At 36.0% G+C, this 19544-nt stretch overlaps 1 protein-coding gene and 1 pseudogene across 2 annotated transcripts in view; one reads left to right on the top strand and one right to left on the bottom strand.

Annotated features, from left to right (window-relative positions):
* Prkg1 (protein kinase cGMP-dependent 1) overlaps positions 1-19544 on the bottom strand; it is a 973708-nt gene that overhangs the window by 123738 nt on the left and 830426 nt on the right. The window lies entirely within an intron of this gene.
* Positions 1203-1823, top strand: LOC150054142 (high mobility group protein B1 pseudogene; annotated as a pseudogene).

The raw sequence follows: 19544 nt of genomic DNA, 5'->3' as shown, positions 1-19544 counted from the left end.
CTGGATGCTGTTTTTGGCTTCTTTTCTTGAAAGCTAGTGTTCTACCACTTGATGCAACACTCCCCTTACAGCTTTTCAGTGGCTAAGATGACTCTTCTGGGGTTTTTCTTCCCCATGAGCTATTGATTCACAGCTAGATGCGATTTTAACCCGCTCTCTGCCTCACTGCATATATTTGGACATTCTCATCTGTTCCTCCTACCTATCCATCTTTTCCATTCCCATACTCTATGTTCTACCCCCAGGTCACTATCTTTGGTCCACTAGCCTCCCCTGAATCCCTCTGCTTTGACAACTTTCCTCCTAACATATTGCACGTTGACATGTTTTTCAATGTAAACTTAGTTATGCCCAGAGTTTTTCAATAATTTTCTAAGGAATTGAAAAGGAAAAATCTGACACTTTAAAGTTTGATGCCTTCTACTCTGACCAAGCACACTACCTCTTATCTGGAATAATCTCTGTAGCACTTTTTTTAGACAACAGTACAGCCTTTAAATATGCTAAGTGGGCCATGTCTGCATATCAACTCTTTTGTGGTCCTTTAGCAGACCACAATTTTTAAAAAGAGTTTTAGTAGATTTTTTAGTAGAATTTAAAAAAAAATCATTTTAAAAAGAACATTTTCCCTCTATAAAGTACATCTATATATTTACTACAGAGAAACTGAAAAAATACTGTAACATAATTTTCCAAGAAATGAGTAAGGTGAACAATTTGGTGAATAACCTTCCAGGGCCTTGATAATCTTTAAGTCTTTATATGTTTCAAGAATACAATAGTAATAAATTGACAATTATTTTAGCAAATATTTAGTAGAGACAGGTATTTTTTCCATTCCTAATCTTGCAGCCTAGTCGGAATCAATATTAAAATGTACGTAAATAAATCATTTTATATGTTGATCAAATACCATGGTAATCAGAACAAAAAACTAATATTGAAGGTCTCCTTTCAAAATTAAGAGAAAAGAGAATTTGTGTGAAGGTGTTAAAACTAAAACTTGAAGATTAAATTGGATGCCAGATGCTTTGTGGCTCACGCCTGTAATCCTGAGTACTCAGGTTGCAAATATCTAAAGATTGGGGTTCAAATCTAGCCTGAGTGGCTGGCTCCCGCTCTCACAGCCATTGCAGTACACTGAGCTCCCTAGAGACAGAGCAGGGGCAAATGAGAGCTGGATGGGCACCAAGCGACTCTGTGCCTCGCAAAGGAAAAACTAAACATGGACAAAGGAGATCCTAAGAAGCCGAGAGGCAAAATGTCATCATGTGCATTCTTTGTGCAAACTTGCTGGGAGGAGCACAAGAAGCACCCAGATGCTTGGGTCAACCTCTCAAGAGTTTTCTAAAAAGTGCTCAGAGAGATGCAAGACTGTCTGCTGAAGAGAAAGGGAAATTTGAAGACATGGCCAAAGCGGATAAGGCTCGTTATGAAAGAGAAATGAAAACCTACATCCCTCCTAAAGGGGAAGCAAAAACAAGTTCAAGGATCCCAATGCACCCAAGAGGCGTCCTTCAGCCTTCTTGTTCTGTTCTGAATATCACCCTAAAATCAAAGGTGAGCAGCCTGGTCTGTCTATTGGTGATGTTGCAAAAAAAAAAAATCTGGGAGAGACGTGGAACAACACTGCTGCAGAAGACAAGCAGCCTGATGAGAAGAAGGCTGCTGAGCTGAAGGAAAAATATGAAAAGAATATTGCTGCCTACTGAGCTAAAGGAAAGCCTGATGCAGCAAAAAAGGGGGTTGTGAAGGCTGAAAAGAGCAAGAAAAAGAAGGAAGAGGAGGAAGAGGAGGAAGATGAAGAGGATGAGGATGAATAAGTTAGTTCTAGCGTAGTTTTTTTCTTGTCTATAAAGCATTTAACCCCCCCAATCCCGTACACAACTCATTCCTTTTAAAGAAAGAAAATGAAATCTAAGGCTGTGTAAGATTTTTTTTAAAATTGTATAGTGTCTTTTTTGTACAGTTAACACACTGCCAAATGTGTCTTTAGATAGCCCTGTCCTGGTGGTCTTTTCAATAGCCACTAACCTTACCTGGTACAGTACAGGGGTTGTAAATTGGCATGGAAATTTAAAGCAGGTTCTTGTTGGTACACTGTACAAATTAGTTATATATAGGGGCGGTAGTTTTTTTCATCTTCAGTTGTCTGACACAGCTTATATGGAATAATTGTTGTTCTGTTAACTGAATAACACTCTGTAATTGCAAAAAAAAAGTTGCAGTTGTTGACATTCTCAATGCTTGTAGGTAAATACAATTTTTTATTTAAAAAAATCTAGCCTGAGTAGAAAAGTCCATGAGACTCTAATCTCTAATTAGCAAAAACCAAGAAATAAAAATAGTGTTGGTGCTCAAACAGTACAGCATCAGACTTAGACAACAGAAAGCCAAGATCAAGCACCAGTATCAGCCCCTGGGAAAAAAAAAAGCCAAAGTTCAAAAGCTGAAGAATCAAGAAGAGTCAGGTACATCCTAAGAAGCATACACACACAATGGCTTTGAAGTAGAACTGACTATGACTCAAAGAAGTGTAAAGTTCAGAGGTTGATGCAAAACAGCAGAGAAAAGGCATAGCAACATCAGTCAATGTCTGTGAATTGTCTTAAGGATTTTTTTTTTAAAAAGCTCGACTAAGGAAACCTCCTTTTTTCTACTCTGCTGAATAAAAGTTTAAGAAACAAATGGGAACTTATAAGATAAATGAGAAAAATAAGTTTGTATGCCATAAGAAAACACAATTCCTTATTATCTGATGTATTGTATATATGCTTATTTGGTTATTTGAAATAGGATAGGGAAGAGAGGAAAACAAGATGAGGGGCGGAGGGTGGAAGGAGGGAAATGGGGACCAAGACATGAGAAAGGGTATCAATGTTTGTGAAGTAATACGCCTTCTATCTGGTGAATATAATGTAACCCTTCTATTAATCACAATAAAAATATATGAAAAAAAAGAAAATACAATTCCAGAGAAATAAACTTAGATGAATAATTTAAAAATACTAAATGGGGGCTGGGAGTTTGGCCTAGTGGTGGAGTGCTTGCCTAGCATGCATGAAGACCCGGGTTCAATTCCTCGGTACCACATACATAGAAAAAAAGCCAAAAGTGGTTCTGAGGCTCAAGTGGTAGAGTGCTAGTCTTGAGCAAAATAAAGCAAGGATAGTGCTCAGACCTTGAGCTCAAGCCCAGGACTGGCAAAAAAAAATACTAAAGGCCTTCCCACAGTAAAGTAAATATTACTGATATACACCAGATAGTTATATATTAAGGAATAATTCCTTCTAAATAGACTATGATCTCTGGCAATTAAACTCCTGTAATATAGAATATAAGAATGGTGAAAAAAATACAGTCATAAACAAGATGTCTTGCATATGTGAATTGTTTTGTTAAATGGCAACTTCTTGGTACAATTACTTAAAGATAATACTAATTTTTAAGTCAATATGTTGAGAGTGTGTATCATCTGATGACCAACCTAGAGTTGACTTGAAAAACAGATTCACTTTTTGAAATATACTCAAGTCACTATACAGTTCTTCATCAATAAAAGGATCATCACTACATGATATCAAAGAGAATTCTTTTGGGCGGGGCGTGAAAACTGGTCAAAGTTGAAGGCAGCACAGCATCTGACTTTGAAAGAACCACAACACTGCCTGGTTCTATAATAAAACCAAACACATAGATCAAAAGAATAGAAATCCCAGGAAAAAAAATCATGCTTTTATCACCAACTAATTTTTACAAAGATGCCAGCAATACATAATGGGGAAAATCTCAGTAAATAATGCAGACAAAGCTATATATCTTTATGCAAAAGAAACATAATTCCTACCTCTAATCATATATATAAACTGGAATAGATTAGAACTTACAATGTAAGATATGAAATTATGAAACTCCTAGAAGAAAACATGGCAAAATTACTACATGACATTGACAAGGGTCAGTGTGTGTTGGCAGAGGGGTCAGCACTAGTCTTGGTCTTCAAAGTATGAAGAATATACATAAATAAATAGTTTACATCAAAGTGAACAACTTCTGAAGGATAAAGGAAACAGTCAACAAAGGAAAGAGGTGTTCTAAAAAAGAGAAAATATTTTACAAGTTGTACATATAATAACTAATTTAGAACAAACTCAATCAGTAGTCCAAACTCCACAATAATCTAGTTTTTAAAGTAGGCAAAAAGATCTTTACAAATGTTTTCTAGATAAAACATAGAAATGGATATCAAGTACATATAAATATGACCAATATTACTATCCTGGAAGTTCAAGTCCTGGAAGTTAAAACTTCACTATAGGTAGACTACCTATTATCAAAACAGCAAACAGTAAATCTTAGCCAGGAGGTGGACAAAGGAGAATTGTTAGAAATTATTTGTGGGAATGTAACTAAGTATAGCCATTAGAGAAAAAAAAGGATGAAAATTTCTCACAGATTTAGAAGTGCTATATGATCTAGCAATCTACTATCATAAATTTATCAAAAATGAAATCAGTATGTCAAAAATACATTTATACTTCCATGTTGAATACAGCACTATTTACAGTAGCCAACATATGAAAACAACCAAAATATCCATCAGTAGATGAATGGATATAAGAAAATCTAATATATATAAACAATGGATTCCTCCATACCAAATACATAGAAAAAAGTCGGAAGTGGTGCTGAGGCTCAAGTGGTAGAGCTCTATTTAGCCTTAAGAAAGCCCAAGAACAGTTCTCAGGCCCTGAGCTCAAGCCCAGGACTGGCAAAAAAAATCAATCAATAGAAACAATTTAAGAATTTTTGCACATTAAAACTTTGTCTGCCTGGTTCACACATGTCAATACACAGATATAAAGCACTAATCTTAAATAATTTAATGGCAATATTGTGATATAGTTACACTGAGATCATCCACAAATATCTGCAGCTTAAATGGCCTAAAATCAATTGTTTCAATGTATCAAGAGTTTCTACAGTTGGACAAAATTGTAAAGAATATCTCCTTTTAAACATAGGCCCAAGGGTTTCCCTCATATGTCATAATCAGCAGAAACCTGGGCTCTCCCAGCAAAGATTTACAATAGAACAAAACCTAGATATATAAGGTCATATAGGTTGATTCTAAATAAAAGGACCTCCAGGATATAAAAACAAAAGCCATATAATGAGTGATTGTTGTCCTTAATGTACTATGTTATCTCTCATCTCTTTTGCTGTCCCTTGATTATCTCATATTGTTACAGTATTTCACCTTGTTATCTGATATATTGTATATATGCTTATTTGGTTATTTGAAACCGGATACGGAAAGGGGAAAACAAGATGAGGGGCCTGGGTTGGGGGAGGGAAATGGGGACCAAGACATGAGAAAGGGTATCAATGTTTATGAAGTAATGAACCTTCTATCTGGTGAATATAATGTAACCCTTCTATTAATTACAATAAAAATATACAAAAAAGAATATCTCCCTTTAAATGGAGCAAAAATATATGAATATATAATTAGTCTATAGCTAGAGAAAAGAAAATGTCATTATATTGCTTTAAAGTAGTTCTACAAGAGGGTTTCAGTTCAGCATGTTAATTCATGAGTACAATGCATCTTGATCAATATCATTCCCTCCATCCTCCTCTCCTTGTCTCTCTATCCTCACTCCACCTCTATTCTCATTATCTGGTTCCAAACAACGACCTTTAAACCTAGGAAAACTATAAGTTACAAGCATAGTGAGAGATCCATAAGCCTATGAGTAGACTGCTGGCAGGAGTAAAATCCAGTGCAAAATTTTACAGATAATTCATTGCTATTCATCTAAATTTTGTTGCAATAAATCATCACAGGGAAAGTAACACTGAGGAAGTGACACTGTGGCGCAAGGGATAGGGCAGTAGCCTTGGACTGAAAGAGCTCAGGGACAACTCCCAGGCCCAGAGTTCAAATCCCACGACTGACAAAATTTAAAATAAATAAATAAGCAACTATAAAACATATATTTAAAAAAGAAAGGGAACACTGAAAAGACTCTACTATAGCATTCCATTTAGTAATAACATTAATGATTGTATCATTGATTCTATACATTTTTTGTGCAATAAAAAGGAATAATTCTAAATCATACAAATCACACATATATAATGATAAGGCTATCTTAAGTGGGAAGAGTATAACGCAGGGCATACATATATACTATTATTTGTGTAATACCCACACTAATACACACATACAGACACACACACACACACACACACACACACATACACACACACACAAACTTTGACCATTGTAATGTATTCGCTTTTTCTGGCTGCTATTAAAAACTCATTTAGGGAAGTAAAAGTGTAGTTTGGCTAAGAAAAAGAGTAATTTTTATACCTTTTGAATTTTCCATGTAGCATTTGAATTACGTCTTCACAATAAGTATTTTCTTTAAAAAACAAACCAAGAAACAACAACAACACAAATCATGAAATGATAGCAGTTGACTCATTGACTGATTTCTGTGTAAGTAGGCTGGTAAAGTATTTTATAGTCCCCAGAGGTCTTTCATGTTGACAGGATGGTCATCTGTTTCTGTCTGCTCCTTAATCTTTGCAGCAAAATCATTCCCAGCTATTGAAGATGGAGCCAACTTACACTGGTATAGCTTGAATATACTAACCCGTTCCTAGCTTAGCAGGTAGAAGTAAAAACATCTGACACAATATCCTCCAGTGTCACTTACAACATTGCCTTTTGCCCTCGTTTCATTGGCAGGAGTCACTGGAACTAGATGACACACTAGGGATGGTATTTTTTTTTTTTAGCAAGGACATCTACTTCTTAATAACTTTGCCAACCATATGAGTGTCAGTTTGGATATCTTAGAATGCTTAATGTCTAAAAATACACTTTGGGCCAGCTGCACTGGCTCACACCTGTAATCCTAGCTACTTAAGAGGCTGAGATCTGAGAATGAAGGTTCAAAGCCAGCTTGGGTACTAACATCTGTGAGACTCTTATCTCTAATTAATCACCAGAAAACTGGGAGTGGTGCTGTGGATCAAAGGATAGAGTGCTAGCCTTGATCTAAAGAGCTCAGGGACAGCACCCAGGACCAGAGTTCAAACACCATGACTGACAAAAACCACAACAACAAAAAGTATTCTTTGGTATAGAGACTTTTCACACAACAATGCCATATGCATATACACATAACAATTAACTCCTCAATTTAATATGGCTCTGAAATTATCTTCTTATTTTTTATATTAGACATGAAGAGAGACATTTTCTTTTTCATAACTATTTTCCATAATATAATCACATATGGCGTATTAACCATACATATTAAATAATATTCTTTTTTTTCTATTGAAAGAGGAAAACCTATTAGTTGAAAGTGCTGATTTGAGTATTACTTATCTAGGCCTAAATACTAGAAATACCACTAATTAGATGTGTGATCCAGAGTCAGATCTTTAAACCCTCTGCTTATGAATTTTCTTATTTAAAATTAGGTAATAATATTTAGCATGGTGAGTATGTGAAGAAAAATGAAATTGATATACAAAAGAGAGCCTAAAGAGGAAAAACAAGATAATGACACAAAGGGCACAGGATGAACCTGTGTATGAGCAATATTCACAGGAAAATATGTTGGAAACCAACTTTACAACTTGGGTGGGGTCGGGGGGAGGGAAAGTAGGACACAAACATGGGAAGAGGTAACAATGTTCAAGAAATAATATACTCACTACCTTAAGAATGTAAATCGCTATACATCATTCTGATAATAATATAATAAAATACAAAAATGCAAAAAAGAAAAAGCCTATGTCATGTCTGGCATACAACATCACTTAACAAACATTACACATTATTATTTCATTCATGTTTATTAAGATAGCAGGTCTAACTATACTAGTTTTCATTCATGCTTGCTTTCCCACTGATACAGTAACAAACCTGTTATGCCTCTTTTGACTAATCTGGATAATTCTTCAAGGATCAGTGGACATCTCTTTATAAATCCTTTTGATGTTTATACAAAAAAATTCTTTATGTATAATCAAGGAATTTAGATTAAATTGTGGACATTTTCTGTCATAATCTATCATCTGAAACCAACAGAAATGAATGAAAATGGCTTTTGCTATACTACAGAAGTAGCTGACAATTTCTGATGCGCATTCATCTACACAATTAAGTCATTCATTACCAGGTATAATCAAATAAATAAAAGACACCTATCTTCATTTCAATTTCAGGCAAATAAAAAGTATTTTTAAGTATAAGTGTATACCAAGTAAAAACATAGGACAAAGTCATTATTTCTCTAAAATTCACTTTTAACCAGTTAACCTGCATTTTACCAAGTTCCTGAATACAGACCCTGAGCTACTAGTCCTATAGAGCTAAAAAGGATAAAATTAATACCCTCAGGGAGTTTACAGTCTAGGAAGGAAGGCTAATACTTGACAGTGTGATCTGGTTATTAGGTTGAATCCCCTGGTACTGCTCCAATCCCCAGAGGAAATGCATGGGTGAGACATAAGGGTCAGCAGTACAGGGGAAAATGTAACAGATGAGATCGCTAAGAGCTGGTATGCATATAAAAACTACTTGACAGAGAAAATGAAGTAGTAGCCCTGTCACCAGAACAGACTGCCAAGATATCTATAACCAACAGAAAATGCTTCTTAATGGTTGGTGTGCTGACAACAAATAGGTCTGACTCTTTTGAGAGGGCAATGAGGCTATATGAAGCACTGGAAATAATACATGTCTCTGTGCTGACCACATGGGTGTCAAAAACCTGCACAGATTCTTTTAGCACAGTTTTAAGTCCATGTCAAATCTCTGAAAAGGAGAACAAAAAACAAGACTAGTGGGAAGCAGTGAAAAAAGCCAATATGTTTCCTAGCCTTCTGGGTTTATTATTTTGTTTCCTTTTGTGTTGTTAAGAAACTGAAATGAATTGTTAGAGTAAAACAATTTAAACCTCCTAGATAATTTTAAGAGGAATACTACTTAAATGTAATGGTGACAATACTACATGGACAAATAAATCTTGTATCCTATGGCTCTCAGGATCCCCTCTTGCCATGGTATTTCAGTTCCTATAACTCTAATGGACAAATAGGAGATATTTGAAAAATGTTCTAAAACACACAATGAAGATTACATTTCACATAAACTAATATAAAAAGACCATGTCTAACGTGTGATGTCTAAAATAGTTGTTATATGGCTCTTTGAAGAATTTGGCTATCCCAAAACAAATGAAAAGACTGAAGTTCTGAGAAGTTCAAGGGTTTACTTGGAATCATATACCTAAAGAGAGGCAGCTCTGACATTTAACTCTTTGACTCTCAGTGTTTATAATCTTACACTAATTATGCTGTGTTCCCTCCCGTGCAATAACCTTTCTCTGCCAGTTCTTCTACTGTGTCCAAAGAACATTCCTCCCTGGAGCTCATTTAACTTGCTCATACATGCTGTTTAACAGTATTGATCTGTCAATCACATTTTCCTCATGATAACTCCACTGTTGTACGAAACAATACTTATTGACAGCTTCCTGCCACTTTTATGATTTTATGCTTCTATACCCACAAGGGGAAGATGATGTGGTTCAGGCCTTAACTAAAGTGCTTAACTGAAGTTTTCTTACCAGGAACAAAAATGGAAACTATGCTACAAATAACTTAATGACTTAACAATGACAGTTGCAGACTACATCTCCAATGGCTTAAAGGAAAGCATTTAATAAATGCCACTGTACTTTAATAAAGCATCATACTGTTTAATAGACATGTAAAGATCACATTGCAAATAACCTGCTAATTAAATAATGTCATGGTGAAACTTTTAATAATGTTAATTAAAGTATCTAGTGATTTTAATTATGTGAAGAGACAACATTAAGTCTGAAACTAACCTATACCACATCTCTTCTTAATCAGAAACTTGAGAAATATCATATCCTGACCTGAAAATCATAGCAGTTTGGTACTTTGTAGGAGATGAATCATTTCACATGACCTAGTACATGCTGGATTATTTTCTTTCATCTTCCCCACGATTGTGGACTGACATCTTTTATGAACAAAGCAGAGGGCAGGGGAAAAGACAAACACACCAGACCTAGCATGCAACGGAACATAACTTAATGAAATGTTCAGTGGTATGCCAAGAATACAAAGGAGCAAATGGCGTTCTCTTTTTGGGGAGCACACTAACAACAGCCTTTCTGTAATAACAGAAAAAAAAAAAGTGGCGCCGGTGGTTCATGCCTGTAATCCTAGTAACTCAGGAGGCTGAGATCTGAGGATTGCAGTTCAAAGCCAGGCCAGGCAAGAAAGTCTGTGAGATTCTAAACTCCAATAAATAAGTCAGAAGAAGCCAGAAACAGCGCTGTGGCTCAAGTGTTTGAGTGGTAAAGCGCTATCCTTGAGCACAAAGAAGCTCAGGCACAGCACCTCAGCCCTGAATTTAAGCCTCAGAATTGGCAAGAAAAAGAAAAGAAGTCAAGACTTAGCCATGTAAGGTAAGGACTGGAGTTTTCTGAGGTAAGCATTTTAGGCAGAAAGCTATCTGTGAGAGAAAAAAAATAAGAGTCAAGAGTAGTGGAGAAATTGCCAACATTTCTGTGTTTTTGATCCACTAAGTTCAGGGTGTAATGAAATATCAAGCTAGAAACGAAATAGAAACCAGCTTACAGAAAGACCCAACTGACTAACACAGAATACTTAGTACTGAACTCTCAAATAACACTGCCCAAAGTGTCTCCAGGAAACTTTTCGGCAAGAGGCATTTCACCTTGACCCACAAGAACAAGCTATTTATATCCAGCAAAAGCCTAAAATTAGACAGGATTAAACATGGACATACAAAACCATGATCATTTGTCAGCTGCTAATCTCTAGACTGATATTCAGATTTTTTTTAGTTAGTGTCAAAGCACTATCAACTTGGCTAAGAAATGTTAGCCAGCAATACATTTCAATATGCCTTTTATTGTTTAATGCAAATTCTGCATCACAGAAGAAGAATGTCAATAAATGCTGTCATTATATTACCAAGGAATTAAAACTATTCTCAGAAAGTGTTAGTATAATTGCTGATAGTTCTGTACATTTACTGTGTCTCAATCACCGTGTTTATAAATGTGTGTGTATATATACATGTGCATACATATATGTGTAGATTGTTAAAGAATATGTATCTGAAATTATTTCTCCAAAATATGATCTTTACTACCGTTTTACCTTCCATCTGCAATTCTCTATACAAATTGTGGAATGGAGATAATGTAGACAAGGGACTACAATACACTCAGTTCTAGATTTGCCCCCGAGGTCTTTAAAAGGGATTAATTACTTGACCCTAGTGAGTCTGAGTTTATTTGTAACAAAGAGAACTGTAATGTGAATACAGCATAAAGTGAACAAGTCAGCATGATAATCTAAAGGAAGTCCTCCAGGACAATCTCAGCACTTGCTGATGCTCATGCACATTTCTTGGCTCTGCTTACTTAGTACTTTCTCAGTCTCATGAGACATACTTCTATTTGTGCACCTGTTCTAGTTAGGTAATTCAGCTTTCATAAGAGGAAGGCAATTCTACCTGTTCCAGGAACAAGCAGTCCTGCACATGTAGTAGCAACACTGCCATGATGGTAACCCAATGGCTCAGGTCCGGGGGAATGGGGGTTACCAGGAAAGTGGACAATCAAGCTCCTATTGCATAGTCTGTTAGGGCTTTATGGGAACTGTTTGGCAAGAAAGCCCTTCTCTTTATGCATGGTTTGCTAGGAAGCACAGTTCCAAACAATGGCTCAGTTAAAAAAAATGTACACTGGTTTTGAAATAATTCTTGTCCTGATTTTATTCTCTTTATGGTGCCCCACTCTCACCTCAGCATTTATTTCCCTTGATTTCCCTGGATATCTTTTTCTAAGGCATTGATCTTTCTTTCTTCCTCCTGTCATCCAACCTGTGTAACAAGGTTAGAGACTCAATAGATTATAAATAGAGAAATGCTTAATAGGCATTCCCAGCCTAGAACCCTCAAAGGGTATTCAAAGCTAATAAACCTTAATAAATTATTCATCCTAATACATCCAAAATATATCATGATACTGACCTGTTCACTACTACAATCACTGTAGAATGGCAAGATTCTCAGGCATTGACAAATAATAGGTAGGTGGGGTACTGTGTGGACCATGGAAGACAAGAAGCTACCAACAAAACTCAAGGGCAGCTAGGAGCATTGTCATATATTGACCTGTATGGGGAAGATGTATTGTTATTGCTCATATTAAAGATACATGAAGCCATTTTATAAGTTGAATATATGAATATAAAAAGTGTGTATTCATTAATTTTTCTTCCTCAACCAATGAAAGCATGTAATTAACTAACCAAGAAAATAAGCTGGAAAGAATAAAATGGTAACACTCCTTTCCTTGCATTAGTAGAGCCATTGCTAGAAATTGAAATTATTCTTTTAAGAAAATAGTAGCAGTAGATAAAACTGTTATCTAAATTTTATGTTCTAGAAAATAATGTAGTTCCCAGTCTAATGCCTTTTGCTATAAATCAAGGAGAAATTCTTGTGTGTGTGTGTGTGTGTGTGTGTGTGTGTGTGTGACAGAGAGAGAGAGAGAGAGAGAGAGAGAGAGAGAGAGAGAGAGAGAGAGAGAGAGAGAGAGAGAGAGAGAGAGAGAGAGAGAGAGAATTATACCAGGACTTGAATTAGGGCCTCATGATTTCACTTGGCTTTTTTGCTATGGCTGGAGCTCTACCTCTTGAGTACTTCCTCCAGTCTAGTATTTTGCTGATTAACTGGATATGAAATATCACAGACTTTTCTGCCTAAGTTCATTTCAAACCATGATTCTCTAGGTCTCAGCTTCCTGGGGAAGTAGGAAAGTAATGATAAGCTTCCAGCTCCTGGACTGTAGCAGAAGCTCCTAGATTGTAGTAGAAATTCTTAATTACATTCCTTCTTAGTCTTTCTAGGACTAGTCATAAATTTCCAAATATGACACTATATCACATTTTCACTGAGATCATTTATGCTTTCCTAAATGAATATAAAACGTCATACTTTCTACTTCACACACCTCTAGTATTATAATAGATACCTAACTCAGAAGAGTCACATCATCTATAGCACATTTTCAAAAATTCAGCTTTATAATAATAAACTATAATCAGAAAGGGTTTAAACACTGAATTTTAAGCTTAGAACATGTAGCAGAGTATCATGATACAAATAAATGGTTACATTATTTTTTATTGTTATTATTTTGGCAGTACTGGGGTCTGAACTCAGGGTCTTCTGCCTGTGTGGCTGGTTCTCTACCACCTGAGCTGGAAATGTACTGTAGGGTACTTTTCTGATTTGGCTGGTTTTGAACTGCATTTTCTTGGATATCAACTCCCAACTAGATAGGAAAACATGTGTGAATCATCAGGGCCTAGTGACATTTAGTAGTATACTAAAAGAGAAACAATTGGCTATATTCCACAGGACAAAGTGAAATGTCATCTACTTGGTTGATGATTTGGGGATGCATTCTTAAGTAATCAACATATAAATATCTTTTTTTAATTTTTATTTTTAAATAATTTTATTGTGATTAATAGAAGGGTTACATTATATTCACCAGATAGAAGGTGCATAACTCCACAAACATTGACACCCTTTCTCATGACATGGTCCCCATTTCCCTCTCACCCTCCCCTTGCTTATCTTGACTTCCCCCCTTCCCTATCCAATTTCAAATAAACAATTAAGCACATATAAAATATATCAGATAACAGGGTGAAATATTGTAACAATATGAGATAACCAAAGGATTGCAAAGGAGATGAGCGATAACATAGTACATTAAGGACAACAGTAACTCATTTTATGGCTTTTGTTTCCTTATCCTGGAGGTCCTTACATTTAGTGTCATAGTATTTGGCCTAATGTCTCTAGATTTTGTTCTATTGTAAATCTCTGCTAGAAGAGCCCAAAGTTTCTACTGATTATGACAAATGAGGGAGACTATTGGGCCTATGTTCCTTTGAGTCTGGCTTGCTTCACTTAATATGATTTTTTTCTAAGTCTTTCCATTTCCTTACGAATGGAGCAGTGTCTTTCTTTCTGGCAGCAGCATAGAATTCCATTGTGTATAAATACCACATCTTGTTTATCCGCTCATCAACTGAGGGACATCTGGGTTGGTTCCATATCTTTGCTGTGGTAAATAGTGCTGCAATGAACATCTCTGTGTTAATGGATTTAGTATGTCCTTGTTTCAGGATGATTGGGTATATGCTAAGTAGTGGAATTGTTAAGTCATAGGGGAGCTCTATGTTTAGTCTTTTGAGGCACTGCCACACTGCTTTCCATAGTGGTTGAATGAGTTTGCACTCCCACCAACAGTGTAGTAGTGATCCCTCCTGGCCACATCCCCTCCAGCATCTGTTGTTATTAGTTTTCTTGATCTTGGCCATTCTAACTGGAGTGAGGTGGAATCTTAGAGTTGTTTTGATTTGCATTTCTTTTATGGCCAGAGATGTTGAGCATTTCTTCATGTGTCTATAGGCCATTTTTGTTTCTTCTTCAGAGAAGACTCTCTTTAAATCTTTGGCCCATCTTTTAATGAGATGGTTGTTACTTTGGAGATTAGTTTTGGAGTGATTCAATTTTTTGAGCTGTTGATATATTTTAGATATGAGGCCTTTGTCTGTTGTATGGTTGGTGAAGATCTTCTCGCACTCTGTAGGCTTCCTAATTAGTTTACTAGCTATGTCCTTTGCCATACAAAAGCTCTGCAGTTTAATGCAGTCCCACTTATCCAGCTTTTCTCTGATTTGATGTGTTTCTTGGTCCTTATTGAGAAAGTTTCGACCTGTGCCAAGGAGGCCTACTGTGTCTCCTATTCCTTCTTGTAAAGTTTTCACTGTGTCAGCTTTTACCTCTAGGTCTTTGATCCATTTAGAGTTAATTCTAGTGCAGGGTGACAACGAAGGATCCAACTTTAGTTTTCTGCAGGTGCTTAACCAGTTCTACCATCACCACTTGTTGAAGAGGCTATCTTTCTTCCATTCTATTTTTTGGCACCCTTGTCAAAGTAGGTGGCCATAGGTCTGTGGGTTAATATCTGTGTCCTCAGTTCTATTCCATTGGTCTTCAGGCCTGTTCTTGTGCCAGTACCAAGCTGTTTTGATGGTTATAGCTCTGTAATAGTCTCAAATTTGGTATTGAAATTCCTCCTGTGCTGTCTTTCTGCTAAGTGTTTTTGCTATATGGAGTCTTTTATTATTCCATATGAAATTTTGGATTGCTTCTTCTGTTTCTTTAAAGAATGCCAGTGGGATATTGATGGGTATTGCGTTGAATTTGTAGATAGCCCTTGGCAAGATTGTCATTTTCACGATGTTGATTCTTCCAATCCAGGAGCATGGGAAGTTTTTCATTTCCTCAGTTCTGCTTTAATTTCCTTTTTTCAGGGTTTTAAAGTTTTCATCAGAAAGGTCCTTTGATAGATCATTATTCTCAAATGGCACAGGGTCAGGGTTATACCCCATAATTTCATTGTACATTCCCACTATCCAGAGCTACTCTGTTCTTGGAGAATTTTGTGAAATTGAGTGAGTTATTGATACTGAAGTTTACCAACAGATGTTTAGCATTGCTTTTTTACAAGTTTTTAAATATGATGTTGTGAAGACAAGAGCTATTCTCTGTCTCTCTCATTTTCTCCCTGTCTTTGTCTCCCTCTGTCTCTCTCTCTGTATGTCTGTCTCTGTCTTTCTCTCTTTGTCTCTCTATTTCTCTCTGTCTCTGTCTCTCTGTGTGTCTCTCTGTCTCTCTCTCTGTCTCGGTGCCCCCCCTCAGAGGCAGAGTTTCACTATGTCACCAGGCTGGCCTTAAAGTTATTATCCTCCTGGCTTAACCTTCCAACAGCCAGGATTACAAGGAAGAACAATTCTTCAACATGATTCCACTAGGAATGAATGGCAAACTGATAGGCTTACTGGAGTTTGTGAGGTTTTTTTTCTTCTCATTTCCCTCAGCAGATAAGGGTAATGTACCATTGCTCAGTGTTGATGTCTGTTCACAATGTAAGAATTTAAATAAATGGGGAGAAACAGATGAATATTCCAGCAAGCACTTTTAGTTCCCTGTTCCATTTCTCCATGAGTCCTTATGTGGTACAATGTGGTACTCATGATTTTGTATCATAAACTCAAAGCTGGATGTTCCTGTCAGGTTTGCTCTAAGCCCACTGAGGTCTCTTTGTCTCTAAGGGGAGCAAGAAATACCTGGAGATTTAGATGGAGAATGAGTGTTTAACCACTAACTAGAGACAGAGGTAGAAAAACCCCAGTCTCCCTACCATTAATCAGTGCATTACAGCTTCAAAATATGATCTGCTTGGTTTTTAGAATTTTCCCTTTGCAAACGACTAAATAAAAGTATACTCCATGCAGAGCTTTGCTTGATAGCCTTACATGCATCTAACCCCCTTTAGTCACTTCTTTAGTCCTCTGTGTTTCCTTCTGGAAACAATACCTACATAAGTGACCTTGATGGAAATATTGATCTCAGGCTTTGCTTCCCAGCCTAAAATGAAGCCTGCATCACAGAGCCAGAGCACATGAAGGACATGGCAAGTAGCTTGGCTGTTTTCATAAAAAACCTACACTAAATAGATCTGTGCTGCTAAAGGTCTTGTTATAGATACAATAAGATCTCTCCAAGGTTCAACTATTGAATTCCAAGGCATGTGAATGTTACAATTCACGGTAAACTTCCAAGATTGTGAATAAATTATGGTTTCAATTTGATGGCCTTGACTTCAAGAGATTATTCTGAACTACCCAGGTAAAACAATGGAATCATCAGCGTCCTTAAAAGTGACACAAGGAGGGCCGGGAGTTTGGCCTAGTGGTTAAAGTGCTTGCCTAGCATGCATGAAGACCCGTGTTCGATTCCTTGGTACCACATACATAGAAAAAAGCCGGAAGTGGTGCTGAGGCTCAAGTGGTAGAGCTCTAGCCTTGAGAGAGTCCAAGGACAGTGCTCAGGCCCTGAGCTCCAGCCCAGGACTGGCAAAAAAAAAAAAAAGTGACACAAGGAAATGGAAAGATTTGGAAAAAAAAAACTCTATTGAGAGAGGTAAACCAGACCCAAATAAACATAGGTTGCATGGGTTCCCCACATTTGTAGTAATTAGAATATGTGGCTATAAATCTACAAGTAAAAAAAAAAAACAAAGAATGATAAAAGACCAAAACACTGGACATGGACATAGTAAATTAAATAGTACTTTAAACATTCACACAGTTGTGGTATTCTTAGGAGAGGATCAGAAAGGCTCAATAGCTATGTGCATATAATCATATAAAATGATGTTTATTGATATGAACTCCAAGATATGAAAACCAATAAGTTTTGTGTCATTTTACTATTTGTGGTTTCTTTCTTTCCTTTTGTTGCTGTTTTTGACTTTTGTATCTTTTGTCTTGTAAGTTTATCTTTTATGGGAGGGTAAGGGAGCACAGAAATGGTGGGGCAGGGCCAGGAGATTGGCCTAGTGGTAGAGAGCTCAAGCCTAGGACTGGCAAGAAAAAAAAAGAAAGAAAGAAATGGAGAGGCAAAGGATGAACTAATTCAGCAGTGACACTCACTAGATACTATGTTGAACTACATGACATGTGGGAGAAGTGGAATGAGCTGAGAGTCAAGGAGGGAAGAGTTGACACTGTGCATTTAAATTCTGCCTCTGGATGTTAGTGGCTCAGGTGACCTTACACACGATGTTTAACCTCTCTGGGCCTCAGCTGTCTTCTTCATAAAATAACTGTCTACCTCATAGGGTTGTTCTGAAGAGTAAATGAGCCAATCCATATGAATTATTTAGAGAAGTGTTTGGCCCAGTAAGAACTCATTAAATGTTGATTACTCCATTAATGTTGATCTTCAGTACACTATCTTACTGGAAAACTGCATTTCTTTCCTCTCTATGTTCATGTAAGTCAAGGTAGCATGAGTAGAATTTTACAATATTTCACATTGTTATCTCATATATTTTATATGTGCTTAATTGGTTATTTGAAACTGGACAGGGAAGGGGGGAAATCAAGATAAGTGGGGGGAGGGTGAGAGGGAAATGGGGACCATGTCATGAGAAAGGGTATCAATGTGAAGTAATGCACCTTCTATCTGGTGAATATAATGTAACCCTTCTATTAATTACAATAAAAATTATTTTAAAAAAGGACAATCACTCAAGATAAAGCTCTTGTTTCCAATATTGTGTGACTGTTGTTTTTAATGAACTATGTTATTTCTCATCTCTTTTGTTGTCCCTTGGTTATCTCATATTGTTACGGTATCTTACCTTGTTATCTGTCATATTGTATATATGTTTATTTGTTTATCTGAAATAGGATAGGAAAGGGGGAAAACAAGATGGGGGGAGGCAGGAAGGAAATGGGGACAAAAACCTGAGAAGGGGTATCAATGTTTGTGAAGTAATGTACCTTCTATCTGGCGAATATAATGTAACCCCTTCTATTAATTACAATAAAAAATATTAAAAAATTATAAATCAGACCTATTTCTCTCTCTCTTTTTCTCTCTCTCTATATATGTATATATACATATGTGTACATGTATACATACATACATATATATATATATGCACACACATGGGGGAGAAAGAGAGAGAGAGAGAAATATTTATTACCTCCTTTAGGGTGCTTCCATCAGTGCCTTTGGGATGTTTTTATAGTATGTAATAGAAATATTCACTCGGAATTCATGAAACATTAATGTAATTAGTGGGAAGTATAGAAAACAAATGATATGGAACAAAGGGCTACCAAACTATATTACTTTTATGAAATGTAAGTTATCATAATTAAGTACATTTGGTGTCTTCTTGAAGTAAAAATGATTATTGCCTGAGTTATTGAATAAATATTTTCACTAAGTTGAATTAACATTTATAAAAAATGAATAAAAAATAAAAGTTTTCTTCTTAAATTTCAATTACATATAAATTTCCTAGAGTAAAAATTTCCATACTATATTACAATCTCTGTAGTTGTTTTGTGCATCCTTGGTCAATCCTTCACATTCTCTGATACATGCTTTCTATACACAGGTGTTTTATGTTTATGCAATTAACAAAGTTACTTTACCTTTCAGAGCATTTTATATTATCTCTGTTTTGTTTTTTATGCCTTACTATGTACCCCAGAAATTAATGATGATAGTTCACAAGACTTTCAAGCTGCATCTTTACTTTAATAAAGAAACTTCAGTGAACTTTATAGAGATAATGTTATATTATATAGATTGATATGTATCTATGATCTATAAACTCTCAGCTTAATTTTAAGTATGTTCTAAAATTTAAGTGCCAGTGATTGCATATAGAAATTCCCTTCTTGAATACTCATTTGTTAAACATTACATTTGAAATATGATGGAAAAATCAGTGTTAATAAAATCTTTCAATTAAAAAACTTCAGTGATG

Source organism: Megascapheus bottae, chromosome 15, assembly GCF_031878675.1.
Source record: "Megascapheus bottae isolate mThoBot1 chromosome 15, mThoBot2.hap1, whole genome shotgun sequence".
NCBI classification, from domain to species: domain Eukaryota; kingdom Metazoa; phylum Chordata; class Mammalia; order Rodentia; family Geomyidae; genus Megascapheus; species Megascapheus bottae.
The sequence above is the reverse complement of the archived record's forward strand: the minus strand, read 5'-3'. Positions and strand labels throughout refer to the sequence as shown.